The 13,818-nt window shown below is 41.9% G+C and overlaps 1 protein-coding gene across 8 annotated transcripts in view; it reads right to left on the reverse strand.

The window, feature by feature from the left end:
- DNAJC6 (DnaJ heat shock protein family (Hsp40) member C6) overlaps positions 1-13,818 on the reverse strand; it is a 159,384-nt gene that overhangs the window by 78,899 nt on the left and 66,667 nt on the right. The window lies entirely within an intron of this gene.

A 13,818-nucleotide genomic window follows, 5' to 3' on the forward strand; every position in this document is an offset into this window, starting at 1 on the left:
TACTTTGTTATAGATACACAGACGCCGGTCTCCACTGATGGTAAAGGAGCAACTTGCAGGTCACGCTGTTTCATTTTCAAGTTTGAGTAGGGCTTTGCCAGCAATGTTAACACGACAAGACAGGCTCCTGACATCTGCCACCCTGGCTGCAGCTACTGGATGAGAGGTACACATGTAACACCTATTAAGCCAATTGGATTCTCTCCTGAAATTTAGAGTTTGGGATTCAGAGACGGATGATCAGTGAAGACTGAATGCTTGAATTAGTGACATGTAAACTGGGAGCTTTGGGGAAGCTACCTACAAAGAGAAGACCAGAAAGCTGGTCTACAGAGAGAGGATGAAGGATAAAGCAAATGCATAGGAAGAAGCAAAACAAGAACCGTGAAGCACTAGAGAGAGGGGCTGCCGGGAGGCTCTCAGCTCTGGAGCTCCAGGCACAAATGAGGCAGGGCTCCACTCTCTGACCCTGGGACTCAGAAGGTAGCCTGTGACTTCACAACAACTCCCTTCCCTTGGTTTTCCATTAACATGTTTTGAAATGGCTTTTATTACTTGCAACCAAAGATAATTCACTAAGACATGGAGCCTTCACTAAAGACTCTAAATGATTTTTCCTCCATTCCTTTATCACCTTTTTCTTCCTCTGAAAATATTCTTTCCTACTTTATCTGAAATGTTCAAATTCTACTCATCGTTCAAGACCAGCCCTAAATAAACCTAAGCACGGAGAAGTCTGTCTCTGTCTTCTCTCAACTCCCTCCCAGTGCATGTTGCTGTGCTTGGCACATGCACAGCAGACTGATTCGTGTACTTGCCTTATCCCCCCTTTAAGTCACTTCCTCTCTCCAGGCCTCAGTTCCCTCACTCTCAAAATGAGTAGACTAGGTGAGCTCAGTCGTTGTCAAGCTGGATGCTACTCAGCCCCAGGTTCTGCAATCACACACAAGAAACCACTGCTGGGGCAGAAGAGGCAAGTGGTCCCAAGAAAGCAGGATCCCAGCCTCCCATCCTTATTTTAACCAGAGTTGCTCTGTTTTCATGTATGGCGTACAGTAAGAGTCTGGGTAAGGCTTTATTGAAAAAGGAATCTAGTGCTAATCAAAATGAAAACCCTAAACTAGATAATCCAGAGGGCTCCAAGATTCCAGTAACAGTAGTGAACTAAAAATAACAAGAGCGTTGCATCGAGACAGACACTGTTCTAAACATCCTATGTTTGCCAACATTTTGATCATCACAACAATCATGTGAGGCAGATGTTCTTAACCTCATCCTAAAATCACAACCTGCATCACGTAAATTACAAGTGGCAGAGGCAGAATTTGAGCCCAGGATATAATCCAGATCCAGATCTGAGTCCTTAACCACAATACTGTCTTCTGTGCTCTTCTAGGGCAGATACTGTGATTTTTGTTTCTTTCTCTTTTTGATTTCACAGCACACTTATTTGGCTGGTAGTCATTTAATAGTGTTTGCTGAATGAATAAATGCTTGAATGAACAAAGGAAGTCATCTTGGATTCCAAAGAGACTGAGATACAAACTTGAACTTTCTAGGACTTCGGCTGCCTCCAGGTAATAATCCTAGCCAAACAGAACCATTTTATAACTTAGGCCTTTCCCACACCATCTTTCTGAAAAGCAAAGGACCTTCTTGCAGCCAGGAAGAAATTCCTTTTAGGTATGGTTTAATTTGTTGCCTAGCACTGACCAGTACCATTAGTTCGATGGGTCCATGAATGCATACTTCACCACGTTCACTATCTTTAACTCATAATCAATATATTCATTCCATTAACATCAGAGTTTCTTAACCTTAAAACTACTGACATTTTGGGTCTGATAATTCTTTACTGTGTGGAGCTGTCTGGTGCACTGTAGGATGTTTAGCAGTACCCTGGCCTCTATCCACTAGATGCCAGGAACAACTCTTCCCCCACATTGTGACAACCAAAAATGTCTCCAGACATTTTTGAGAACCACTGCTTTACATGAACTAGCTTTTGTAGCAATACTGGGAAAAAAAATAAATAAACATAAGCAATGACTAATCATGCTTAGAACATAAACAGTAGATTCCTTTCATCCTTGGAAAGTTCCTGGGTTTCATCCTCCACCCGGAAAATTCTCCTTCAACTGGGCTGTCCTGAGGACCTTATAATGTATCAAGCCTGTTGACCGCCTCGTCCAAGAGTTCTGCTGATAACAACCCTACACATTTATGAGGACTACATGGTAACCACACATTGTCTTAAAGCTTATGAACAATCCAAGAATGAATATAACAAAGAAAATGTTCAGAACCTTGTAAAATGAAAAAGTAAAATAATCCACTTTGAAGAAAACTCAGCATAATAAAATATTCCCAACATGGGCTCACTTAGCTTCAACCACTTGATGCAGCCAACACTTATCAAGCATATACTCTAGGGCAGGGAATGCACTAGGCACTTTTCTATACCTTATCCCATTTGATTTTCCTAACAATCTGATGAGAAAGGCACTGAAGGTCACAAAGCTAATCAGTGATTTCAAAACTTGAATCTAGAACAATCACTAGCTCCAACTCCAGTGCTCTCTCCACTGATGTACTGCAGCATTCTACAAGAAGACTAGTAGCCACAATTAATGGAGAGCCAATAAGGTAACAGGAAATCTTTTCATTCCTATTTTTACACATAGATAAAGAGACAAAAGGATCAATTCCAAAATGTTAATAATGGTCATCCATGAAAAACAAGTTTATCAGTTATTGTGTGTGCGTGCGTGTGTGTGTGTGTGTGTGTGTGCTTTTCTGCATTTTCTAAATTGTTTTTCCCTGGATATATATTACCTATGTAATAAAAAGTAATCAAACCCCATTTCCAAAAACAAAAATAACTCATGGAAGTATCAACATGTAATGCCAGTTTTAAACAAAGCATTATCACTATTTCTCATTCATGAGACTGCCAAAAATTAAGAAGTTTGATAATACTCAGCCTTGACAAGGATGTGGGGGAAAAAGGTAATCCCATACACTGTTAGTAGAAATCTAAGTTGGTACAAGGTTCTTAGAAAGCAATGCAGCAAGATCTATCATAATGTGAAATGAATAGGCTCTTTTTCCTAGCAATGCCATTTCTAAGAATTTATCCCAGAGGTATACCACATATGCAATATACAAAAATTTATGTTCAAAGATATTTACTGCCTATCAATAGAGGAACTTGGACAGTGGAATTCAAAGCAGTCATTAGAGAAAATGAGTTACATCTCTAGGTACTAATGTAGAAAGTTATCCAAGATATAGTGTTAAGTAAAGATCAAGTTATATAACAGCATGTATAAGATTCCAGGATATACAAGTATACATTACATATGAATGCGTGTATGTGTATATGGGTGTGCAGGAATCTGCATGTGTCTATGCGGTTGTATATAAGCTTCCATATGCTTGCATATTCTCTAAGTATATACAAGAAATCATTAATATTAATTATATCTGGAGAGTAAAACTAAAAGCTGAGAGAAAAAACGTGGACTTTTATTTTCATTTTTATACCACTCTCCGAATCGTTTTAAATTTTCTTTTCATAAACAGGTACCACTGCTATAAACAAAAACAGGGGCTTTTGTTTTGGTTTGGTTTTGGTTTTTGAGACAAGAAGCCCGGCTCTCACGCAAAGGCTTGAAAACAAAGCAACATATGAAATAGAACTGTATTCTGTTAGGACTGCAAATGCTCACAAAACAAGACAGCGTGAAAGCCTGCCAGGCTGTGTGTACCAGTGAGAGGCATAACGGAGACACTTCTCTCCTGGCACATCGAGAAACAAAGCCAGCCTCCTACCCTGGGAGGGGGTTTAATGGCTGGGTGTTAAAACAAATAATTAAAGCGAAATCCTGCTATACTTTTTTGAGGCACCTAATAAGCCAATTTCCCTAACAGCTAAAACCTAATTTTTCCTGTTCTATCCCTCCAGCTTGTCTTCTCCTAAAGTAGCTGATACATCTTGGTCACTGGGTGCCCAAGATCTCAGGCCTCCTCCTTTGCAATCTCTGTCACACTCCGATATGTCAGAAGACCTGGGCCCTGCTGCTGGCTTGGCCTCCACCACCCTGAGTTATCCTTTCTCACTCTGGCCCCCTCCATGGCATTTAACACTCCATATAATCCTTTATCTTTGCTTACTGGATTGTGTCTCATCCTGCATTGTACCTCTGTGCCTAGAACAATACCAGCACATAGTAGGCAGACCACAGACACTGTGAAGTGAATAAATGAAGGGTTATTCACTGCATGGTGCTATCAGCTTCATTTCACCTTGCCTGTGAAACAGGCAGGGTCAGTATGATTGTTCTCACTTGAATTACCTGCCCAAGGTTACAGCCTGCAAATGACAGAGCCAGAGCTTATATCTGGGATTTCTGACTCATGATTCCCTAATACCCCCACTACGCAAGAGCACCAGCAAACTGAACTGTAAAGACTGAAAACACAGCAATTTATCTAGGCTTCAGCAGTAGCAGAGGGGAAGAGAAAGATCTGCGTTCCTGCAGGGGTGAGGTAGGAGAGACAGGGAGGGGGAAATGGAGAGCTATGATCTTGCACTCCCTAGTTGCAAATTAGGAAGAAAAATTCTTTCCTTCATCTGAATGAAATGCAGTTATCTCTGGGATGGAGGCTTATGAAACCTCTCATCACCAAGTCACAGCCTGGAATACTTTGCAACAGCAAGTGAAATTTTAGGTAGGTCAGATGCAATTACCCAAACCGGAAAGTGACACCACTGTTCACACCTATTGGACCACATGCAGCAGGCTGGGATCTAAGTTTCACACACACACACACACACACACCCCCCCCCAAAACTACAGTCATCCACACACTTCTTATGGTATGGGGCTCCAAGTCTCCCAAAACATGCTGACTCACTGACTGGGGAGAAGGGAGGAGATCCAGACAGGAAAGGGGAAAAGAGAGAGAACAACAGAGCAGAAGGGTAGCAGAGGCAAAGGAGGAAAGAGGGAGACGAGGAAGTTGGAGACGGAAGTGAAGGAGAAAGAGAAAGAAAGAAGCAAAGAGAGGGAAGAAGGGCTGCAGAGGAGGAGAGAGAAAGGAGAAATGAGGGCTTCTGTCCTGCTAGGACTTGTGCTGCAATGCTCAAGTGGCCCAACGCTGGTACAAGCAGACCTGGAGAATTCCTAGGGTCAGGGGTTTTTTTCAGGCACTTGTCTGTTTCCATAGAGACGGAGAATTCCTGCTGCAGTAATCATCTTCCAAGTTTCTTTGGTGTTTGAGCTTTCTTCCTGTGCCTCCATCACCAGGCAAGGAACCAGAGCCGAGGGCTCGGCCAGTGAGAATGGGAGTAAGGGCAGGCTGGCTACCCTACACGGTCCTGGCCTCCAGCCTCGGTCCTGGACTCAGCCCAGTGCCACAGAGCTTCGGTTCTAGCATTTCCACCGATTACCTTACTCCTCCCTCCAGGCAAACACAGGCTCTGCTCCTGCCTCCTGCCCCTCCACAGCACTGCCCTGGAGATCTGCACAGCCTGATGGGCAGGTTACCAAAGAGCTGAAAGCCTGGTGAAATCTTGTGCCAAGCTGACAGCATATTCAGCCCTGCCACACGCATGCCCGTGGTGCATCTGCAGCAGAGAAAACCAGTTGGTCACATTTTCCACTTCTAGCAAAGACTGGAAATACTACCTCCTCTCCTGCTGCCATCCAGGCTAATCATCTCTAGCTTTCTCTAGGCCTCCCGCCCCACATCTGGTCAGCTGTCAGCCTGTCCACTCTTCTGCATAATGCTTTCAGGAGCGGCCTCTTCCTTTCAGTCTCACTAGCACTGCCCTGGCTTGGGCCTTAGTTATTTCTCAGGGCATCAACTAAACTGCCACGTAACTGTTCTCCCTGTCCTCCAGGCGTATACGCTCTCTCTTTCAGTACACCTCCTCCCTCCTTAGCAAATCAGAAATTCCCGGAGCCTAGGAATCAGTGTTTTCAACCAGCACTTCAAGAAAATATGATGCAGCCAGGACACAGGTAGGAAACACAGATGGACTCCATCCCTTACACAGATGCAAATTATCCTCAGGATTCACACACTACATTCTTCTCTCTGGAGCTGCAGGAGACTCTGTGGGCCCTGGGGCACTTCTGCCTTCCTGTGCCCATTCCCCCATTTTAAAAAAAAGTTTACATATTTTTTTACTGCATTGATATAAAGATGAATTCCTTACTGTTACTTATTTATTCCAGTTTTTAAAAGAAATTGAAATTAAAACATTTTTGTGGGCCTTAAAATTATTGTGGTCCCTAGGCACTATGCCTGTTGGATAAGTCGGGCTTGCCTCAGCCCCACTCCCAAACCTTTGGCGACCTCCCCCAGCCTACAGAATAAAGTCCAAGCTCCTCAGCAAGCTCACCCGGACCTATCTTCCAGTGCCATCCACTAGAGCACTTCCCACCCACCAGGGCTTCAGCTTCCAGGTCTAAATGCAGGTCTCTCAACACACTGTGCATGATGAGGCCACTGTGTCTTAGCCCTCAGCCCCAAACAATTTTCCTTTCCTTCTCCACCTACTGACATCTGGCTCAAACATCACTTTCCACTGTGGCCTTCCCTAGTCCTCCTGGTTCAAATTATGGCTTCTTCTTCTGCACCCCCTTCACACTTTCTCTGTCTCTTATTATACCACTTATACGCCCAATTCCAGCGTGCACATCTTTCACAGCATAATATTTCTAAAATCAGGAAATGGCTTACAACATATGCCAAACAAATTTGCCAGCCACCAGGTAGAGTACTAGTTGCAACATGCCAACAGGAATTTTTTGCACATGCAAACCCAACACTGCACAGAAGCTACTGGGTCATCTGATTGCTTCTGTGGTGGGGCTATTTCATTGGTAACACCACACACAGCTGAATTTTAATTTCTATCCCCAGTTAAAATTATGCTTTGATGCATTATTGAAATAAGAAGGTATTTTGGGGCTTCCCTGGTGGCGCAGTGGTTGAGAGTCCGCCTGCCGATTCAGTGGACACGGGTTCGTGCCCCAGTCCGGGAAGATCCCACAAGCCGCGGAGCGGCTGGGCCTGTGAGCCATGGCCGCTGAGCCTGCACGTTCAGAGCCTGTGCTCCGCAACGAGAGAAGCCACAGCAGTGAGAGGCCCGCGTACCGCAAAAAAAAAAAAGGTATTTTGGATCTAGACTATAGCCTGTGACATGTCAGGTAAAGCAATTAAAGGTAACAGAAACTGCCAGATCTCTTAACACATGTCATGAAATTTCCTAATTCCTTTGACCGTGAAGCACTAATTCTCATACACTGAGCTGCTCTGTCGAAAGCTTCCAAGTAGATTTCAAGAGAAACTGTTTAATATACACTAACTGTAATTTATTTTTTTTCCTGAGTTACAAGTTTTGGCAACAAGGAAACGTACAATCTAAACTGCAGGATTCTTCAACCCACCTCAAAATTATAGATTCTTTCCAAAAGGAGTTCAAGATGAGTACAGGTGATAAAAAGCAGTAAGTCACCGTAAAGCTTGTATATAACTACACGTGGCCAAAGGTGATACCAAAAACATGTTTAACACTAAACCTGAAAGTGGCTAAGATTCAAACCTTGTGATACGGATGAAACACACAGATCTACAGAGAAAAGTCATCTATTGTTAGTCTATTTTTTTAGTTGTATACACTTAGTGTTTCTGTTTTTCTGCTGAAAAAGTCGCCTTGATGAATCATACAATAGACTGCATTTTTTTTGATCAAAGCAGTCTTTCGTTAAGCTAATTATTTACATATTAGAAAATTCTTGGGAGTCTGGGACTATGTATTAATCATCCTTCTCTCCCCTCTGGTATCCCTGCATATGAAAAATGCTCATTATTGAACTGGTCTAGCTTTTTGCCAACAGTTTCATTTCTTTCAAGTCTGGCCTCATTTCCGTGAAAATCTAGCTGTATGCTTATTTTTAGGTTTGGATGGGCATATTTCATTATAAATGCCCTTTTTAAAAATTCAACTCCGTTCATGCTTTCATTCATTCGGAGAGTATTTATCAGGCTCCTAATGAATGCCAAGCAGTGACAAGAATACAAAGGTAAATAAGACAGGCTTGCTCTGAACTTTACTTACTGTCTAGATGGAGAGACATGCTAGGCAACATATCACAACTCACTGTGATGACAGCTATGACAGGGACGTGCAAGCCACTGAAGGAGCATGGAGAATGCTCCATCTCATGCAGCTTATAGGGTTTAAGATTATGGAAACCACGTCCTGGAGAATGAGTAGGAGATAACCTGGAAAAGTGGACATCTAGATGGCTATGGGATAAGCTGGCCTAAGCTGAGGGAACAGTGTATGCAGAAGCATAGAGATGCAGGTGGGAGGCAAGGGACCTACCAGTAAAGAAAGGACATGAAGTTCTATTGGGCTGGCTTTCAGAGGTACTACAGGGGACTTCTGACGTCCAGTTAAGAATACTCTGGACCTAATTCCCAGAGCAGCAGGGACTCATTTTCACTGGCAAGATATTGTTCCTTAAATTTATGAAGCTGCACCAATTATACTCTTTTCTCAGCGTTATATGAGGATTTAATAAGCCTTATCCAATACTGTTTTTGCTCTATTTCCTTAGTTTCCAGCATTTTAAAATTCTTTATGTTATATTTAATACAAAAGGAGATACTTGTTTCACGAGATTCAACGTGAAAAACAACTACATTTATTTCAGCTCCCTCAGACACTCTTATTTCTTCTTACCTCGGGAAGAAGCAGATAGAAACATTTACTACTAAGTTCTTCATTTGCAATCTTATAGGCATTTCTCTATGGAATTTTACTCAATATAGAATGAGTAGAGCCTGTGTAACCTCAGGCAACTTGCTGAACCTCTCTGTGCCTCAGTTTATTCAACTATAAGAGGAAAGTAACTATCACCCACCTTAAAGAATTCTTATGAGGGTTAAATAAGATACCATATGTACAATGCTTAGCACAATGTCTGGATTGTAGTCGTTAAATTGTAGCTATTTTTATCATTAAACATTATTGAACAATTGTATATAAAGGTACATGGTTACAACTTTGAATCTGTATTTTATTACAGTTTTAATCTTATATAAGCACACATATATATACACAATATATTTTTGGTGGGGGTTTCTTATATAAATGTATTTATTTATTTTTGGCTGCACTGGGTCTTCATTGCTACACATGGGCTTTCTCTAGTTGCAGCAAGTGGGGACTACTTTTCGTTGCAGTGTGCGGGCTTCTCATTGTGGTGGCTTCTCTTGTTGTGGGAGCACGGGCTAAGTGCGTGGGCTTCAGCAGTTGTGGTGCGTGGGCTCAGTAGTTGTGGCTCGTGGGCTCTAGAGCACAGGCTCAGTAGTTGTGGCGCACGGGCCTAGCCGCTCCGCAGCATGTGGGATCTTCCCGGACCAGGGCTCAAACCCGTGTCCCCTGCATTGGCAGGCGGATCCTTAACCACTGCGCCACCAGGGAAGCCCTATATTTGTTTACACAAACTTTCAATAGGGGTTATCTCTGGGGCAAGGACCTAAAAAATCAGGGAGGGAGAAGGTACATTTCTACATTTTTCGTTTTATTCCTTTATGAAATCTTTTATTCTTTTTTAGCCAAGAGCATGGAAAACTTTTATAATAAAAATTGATGAAAAACCTTTGGAAGGGGGTTAGATTTATTTTGAAACATAGAGGGCAGAAAGGCTGATTTTTGCCTAGATAAAAGAAAGTACTCTGTACCACTGAGAGCAGTCCAAAGGTACTGCCTCAGAAGGCAGTGAAAGCTTCCTCACAGAAAGTGTATATCATAGGCTACATGGATTCTCCTAAGTCTATGAAACATGGCAGTCTCCAAGCATTTGAAATTTGACACAGGTGCATCCTTAAATGGTTATCCAGAGTCATTCAAACTTTAGCCACAACTAAATAAGTTGGGTGAATCAACTTTGCCTTCAACCTTCAAGACCCTTAAATGGGCAGGCATTCCTAAGTAAGTAATATTACTACATATATGCTGATGATATTTCAATGAATTATGAAGTTATCCAAGTAAATGTTTCATAAAGTTAAAGCCAGATTCAAAATGTGGGTGCTGTGTTTAAACACTACCTGGAATAGTATTTGTTAAAGATAATTTTTGTTTTCAGTCAGATTCATACAAGGCAGGAAAACATTTTAGCATTCTTCATCATCCTTACACTTTTAAATCCCATTAAAATCTGGATTTTAGTTGGTCTACTGTCTTATGACTTGTCATTATGAACTTTGTAAGTAAAGCCTTATGTTGGAACACTTTAGTGACTCAAGATTGGGCATTCTACTTCTGTGGATTCTACTTTCCGTGGAAGGCAAAATGCACACAGGAGAAGTATGAAGTTTCTGAGCTAGTGAATTGGTATAGCTGCAATGCCATGTGGGATATGAGAGGATGACCTTTGAATGACACTCTTCTAGAGAATAATTTAAATGAAGAGAAAGTGAGGCGTCACTGGTAGCACACTGGTTAAGAATCCACCTGCCAATGCAGGGGACATGGATTCGAGCCCTGGTCCGGGAGGATCCCACATGCCCCAGAGCAACTAAGCCCGTGCTCCACAACTACTGAGCCTGCGCTCTAGAGTCCGTGAGCCACAACTACGGAGCTCGCGCGCCACAACCACTGAAGCCTGCGCACCTAGAGCCCGCGCTCCGCGATGAGAAGCCCGCGCACCGCAACAAAGAGTAGCCCCTGCTCGCCGCAACTAGAGAAAGCACGCACACAGCAATGAAGACCCAACGCAGCCAAAAATTAATTAATTAATTAATTAATTTTAAAAATGAGGAGAAAGTGAGCCAGGACAGGCAGACAGCTCTGCAAGACAAATCCAGCAAAGGGGCTGTTCTGGAATCTATCTGGAATCTGTTGACTTATAAAGTCATTAAATTCTCTGAACATCTCAGGAAAAATCAAAGTAGATAATATTGTTTCCATTTCAACAATGATATTATGCCTATACAGAAAGATAGCTTAGTTCAATGGGGAAAAACTTAGACCTTAGAGTCAGAAGACTCGAATCTGGCTGTCATTAACTTGCTATTTTACCTTGAACAAGTCTCCTGCCATCTGTAAGAGTAACTTTCCTCATCTCATAAATTGGAAGGGCACAGACAGCAAAAAGAAGAAAACCTGCAAAGGTATTCTCATGTTGTTTCAAGCCTCAAACGTAAGCTCTATGGTGAGAACAACTATGATGTTCTTAGTTTTATAAAAAGGGAACTGGCTTAAACATTTCTAGGTTTTCCAGCTAGTAACAATAGTGCAGAGGTTTGATCCCAAGTCTCTAGGCACAGACACATGCTGCTTACCCTATGTAATAGAATTCTGGGGAAATGAAATAAGATAAGTGTCCTATCTATTATAAGTAGCTATACAGATGTAAGGTATTGTTAAGACTAAGCTTTAAATTCTCTAAGGGATCTTGACATATTTTTTTCATTCTTAAACATTTTCGTTAGAGCAAAAGCCCCATGAACCACCTGTCCTATCCAGCATGTCACAGTACAATCAGTTGAATAAACGGGCAGATTACTGCTGGTTTAGAAGTGATCCATGAGTTTAATTAAATATCTTAAACAAATGGATATATTTACACTGCACAAGGCCACTCTTTGAAAATCTTAGAAGAAGGAACTATAATTAGACAGGACAGATATAGTTGCTCTAGTAAATGAAACTTGCTACCCGCTACAAGAAAGCCCACTCTCAAGAACCAATCCCTCACCCAAACAGCATTCTCCCGAAATGCGTGTTGAAACAAAGCCACAATATTCTCTTAGCCTAAAGGGGGTGGATGGCGATCCCTGCAACCTCTTCATATAGTGCTAGTTTGATCAAGCTGAAGAATCAACTCTTAGCAAAAGCACTTTAGAGATAACAGTATTATTAATAAAAATGCTTTTTCATTACAACAATTTATCAAGGCAATTCATTCTTTTTCTCTAAACCTATTAGAAAAGTCTGATTTCGTGAAGATAGGGAAAAAACCCCAAAACTCCAGAACTTAGCATAAGCTGCTCTGCGTTCAAGTTACCGCCCTTATCGTACGATGGCCCCGTAGAGGTCAGAATTGTCTCATTTATGACTGTCTTCCCTATAGTGCTTAGCACAGTGCCTGGCATATAACCAGGCTCAGGAAATATATGTAGAATTTATTCTACAATGTTAACATACTTATTTAAAAATTCCAATTTTTAAAATGAAAATCTCTATGAAAAATTGAAATGTTCAGAATTTCATATTTCATTTCCCTGAAGTGAGGCTCCTCTATACTCATCTGGAAATGTTCAATTTCATTTCAGTTATTTGTTTATATGCACACTATGTTCCCAAAGGATTACAGTAGCATCATTTAGAGTATATGAATCTTTTTTGTAAGATTTAAAGGAGATCACATCCAGTCAAAAGATGGTTTGATATATCACAGATTTGGAAAAACGTAAATCAAATAACCATGTACAACCCCAGTACCAAAGCCCTTGAAATCACCAGTCCCTTAGGGAATAATTTTAGCTTTAATTTAAAATAGCACTGAGAAAACACACCACCAATACCTTATTTAACTTCAATAGGAGCTTACATGGATAAAATTAGTTTTCAGCCTGGACACTTGAACATCTGTGGACAATATTTCATCCCACTTATAGGATGAGGAAAATAGAAAATGGTAGCCCAAGAAGAGCCATCACACGATTTAAAGAAACAAGCATTTGTTTGCAAAGTGCAGGAATTAAATTCAGTTTGGTTTCATGACTGCCCAAACAACTCAACACAAATCTTTCCTCTGGAGTTCTCAGTTGTCCAGTATTAAAGTTACCAATATAGAACAAACCACTGAGCACCTCAATTATAAGTTATCTTTACATAAACAATCTTCCTATCTTGGTTCCTTGAAAAGGTAAGCAAACAGCTATAATGACATTCCTGGTCCAACATGGATATATTAAATAACTGCTATGCTATGGAAATCGCCAGAAGAACATTTCCAAGAGAAAATCCAACTTGCTAAAACGCTTTCTAAAAGACGGCCGCAAGCCCAGATGTAAAGTTTAGAGGCATTTCCATTTTCCTTACATACAGAGGTTGATGAAATATTAATACACTCAGTGCAAAAGTATAAAGATAAACAAGATCAAAGCCAACAACAGATGAAATAAAATTTCATTGTGCAAATCATAAAAGCTGTGTAAAAGGGCTCTAGATCCCAGGTAAAATTTGCTCAAGAAAGGTAACAGCATTAAACCTAGCAGACAGCAGAGTAGAGAAGAGGCAGAGCTTTACAGAATTGCAAATAACATCAGCATTACGAGAATAATAATTGGAATAAATACCATCAGCAGGCTGCAAAAACAATCAGCACGCTTCGTCCTTCACCTCTTCCCCTCATCCAGCTGGGTAGCGAAAGCAGCTGCCTCTCCCCGCCCCCTTCCCAACCGCTCCTCGAGCCACCCCCTCCCCTATCCTGTCCACTCCTCCCCTCCCCTTTCCCCTCCTCTCCCCGCCCCCAGCTGGTGTATTTAGCAGCCTAGAGAGATTAAGAGGCGATCGCTACGGTCACTGGGCCTCCGGACCGATCTAACGTTTCCTAGCTCCCTGGACTACAGAAATTAGAGACGCGACACCCTGGTGGTATTAGGTGCCTTCGCCTTCATCCTGTCCTCTGCGAAGCCGGACTGGGTTGGGAGTCAGTGGACTGGGCCACAACTGGAGGGCCCTGCAGAGTTCAGCGGGGCGCTGCCCGCCCGCTGCGCTAC

This window comes from Delphinapterus leucas, chromosome 1 (genome assembly GCF_059928025.1).
Source record: "Delphinapterus leucas isolate spDelLeu-1000000601 "Yukka" chromosome 1, BTC_Dleu_Yukka2, whole genome shotgun sequence".
NCBI classification, from domain to species: domain Eukaryota; kingdom Metazoa; phylum Chordata; class Mammalia; order Artiodactyla; family Monodontidae; genus Delphinapterus; species Delphinapterus leucas.